At 38.4% G+C, this 1,945-nt stretch overlaps 1 pseudogene; it reads left to right on the top strand.

The window, feature by feature from the left end:
* Window positions 1–299: 299 nt before the first annotated feature.
* On the top strand, window positions 300–423 carry LOC136379266 (small nucleolar RNA SNORA42/SNORA80 family; annotated as a pseudogene).
* Window positions 424–1,945: the final 1,522 nt, after the last annotated feature.

The raw sequence follows: 1,945 nt of genomic DNA, 5'->3' as shown, positions 1-1,945 counted from the left end.
CGGAGGACCCAGGTTTGAAACCCCAAGGTCACCAGCTTGAGTGCAAGTTCATCTGGTTTGAGCAAGGCTCACCAGCTTGTGGCCAAGGTCGCTGGCTCGAGCAAGGGGTCACTCGTGCTGCTGTAGTCCCTTGGTCAAGGCACAAATGAGAAAGCAATCAATGAACAACTAAGGTGCCACAACAAAAACTTGATGCTTCTCATCTCTCTCCCTTCCTGTCTGTCTGTCCCTATCTGTCCCTCTTTCTGTCTCTGTCATAAGAAAAAAAAAGAATAAATGATACAACTTCATATATCAGAGCAGGGTTTTGAACACCAGTCTTCTGGGTTGCTCATAGTGCCCCATGCCAGAGCAAACCGTGGCCCTGAACCATTGCCTGGCCTCTGTCCTTAGGCTGCTGGCACTGAAGCGGGCTGCACAGTGGAAGAAAAAAAAAAGAAAAGAAAACCAATCTTCTAAATGCAGTGTATAAGCATACCAACAGGTTCCTGACCTTGGAGCAGGAACATTTGGGGGATCCTGCCTTTGCATTGTGGTTTTTGCACCACTCACTCCTGTCTTTCTTTTATGAATCCTGATGTGCCCTGTACTCTTGGGACAGTGAGCATAGAGGAAAACACATTAACTTTGCCATAGGCAATACTTTATTTTACATCTCATCTCCTCTCACCTCAGTTTCTCCATCAATATAATAGTATATGATCATTTGTTTACAAAAGTTTGCAGGAGAAGAGCATATAGAGTTGACAACTACTTCCCCAGCAAGGAAGAAACATTTCTGCTCTGTCTGGTTTGCTGCACCCTTTCCTCTGAATCTCATGGTGTTTCTCACTTCTCCCTATCAAAATATGCTTTTATAACACTATGCGACACCAGCAACTTTATATCTATCATTCACTTGATGACAAAAATCTCATTATCTTGTTTCCCAGACAGACCATTCTATCTTTGAATGTCTCTATCAGATATACAAAACCTTGAAATAACTAGGTGTGGTGCCATCTGGGTACTTGAAATATGTAAGGGATCCCTGTGTAAAATATGTAATGGTCTGACCACTGTATATCACCTGAAATGAATACAAAATTGTATTAAATGTAAATGGTAATAGGAAAATAAAATTAAAGAAAAATAAATGTCCTGTGTGGTTAAAAAAGAGAATCTCTTTATTTAGCTGAAACATTCCATTTTAAAGCTTCCATTTAGTCAGTTTTCTCTTTTTTTTTACTACCTAATTTCCTGTTGGAAAACACTTTAAATATTATCTGTGTATAAAGTGCTTTAAGTTAAATGAGACAAATTTCTTCAGCTATGCACCTCAGGTGATATACCTGTGTGTTAAGGTCTTTTTATCTTTAATACATATAAAAGAAAGGAGCCTTAAATATAACAAGAATAATATAAATGTCTGTGGTAACAATCACCCAAGTTCAACAATTGTCAACATTTTATCAAAGTTGTGTCACTGGAGTCATATATCTTCTTTGCTACACTTCCTCAGAATTCACTCCTATTGGTGTCTGTTAAAAATTATGGTGCTTATGAAAAGATGCTTATCTTTGCTAGCTATTAGGGAAATGCAAATAAAAGCTACAATGAGATACCACTTCATATCTGTGGTGATTACCAACAAGACAGGTAACAAGTAGCCTGTTGAAGATACTGTGGAGAAAAAGAAACTCTCGTTCACTGCTGGTGGGAATGTAAACTGCTACAGCCACTATGGAAGTTAGCATAGCTGTTTTACAAAAAATTAGGAATAAATTTACTATATGTCACAGCAGCCCTTTTTCTAGGTGTCTACCCCCAAAATTTGAAAACATGTATCTCCAAAGATATATCCATCCACTGCAGCACTATTCACAGTGGCTAAGACATGGGAACTGAAGTGTCCTTTGATAAATGATTGGATAAAGAAGATGTGGTACTTATATACAGTGGAATA

This window comes from Saccopteryx leptura, chromosome 7, assembly GCF_036850995.1.
Source record: "Saccopteryx leptura isolate mSacLep1 chromosome 7, mSacLep1_pri_phased_curated, whole genome shotgun sequence".
Classification (NCBI taxonomy): Eukaryota; Metazoa; Chordata; class Mammalia; order Chiroptera; family Emballonuridae; genus Saccopteryx; species Saccopteryx leptura.
The sequence above is the reverse complement of the archived record's forward strand: the minus strand, read 5'-3'. Positions and strand labels throughout refer to the sequence as shown.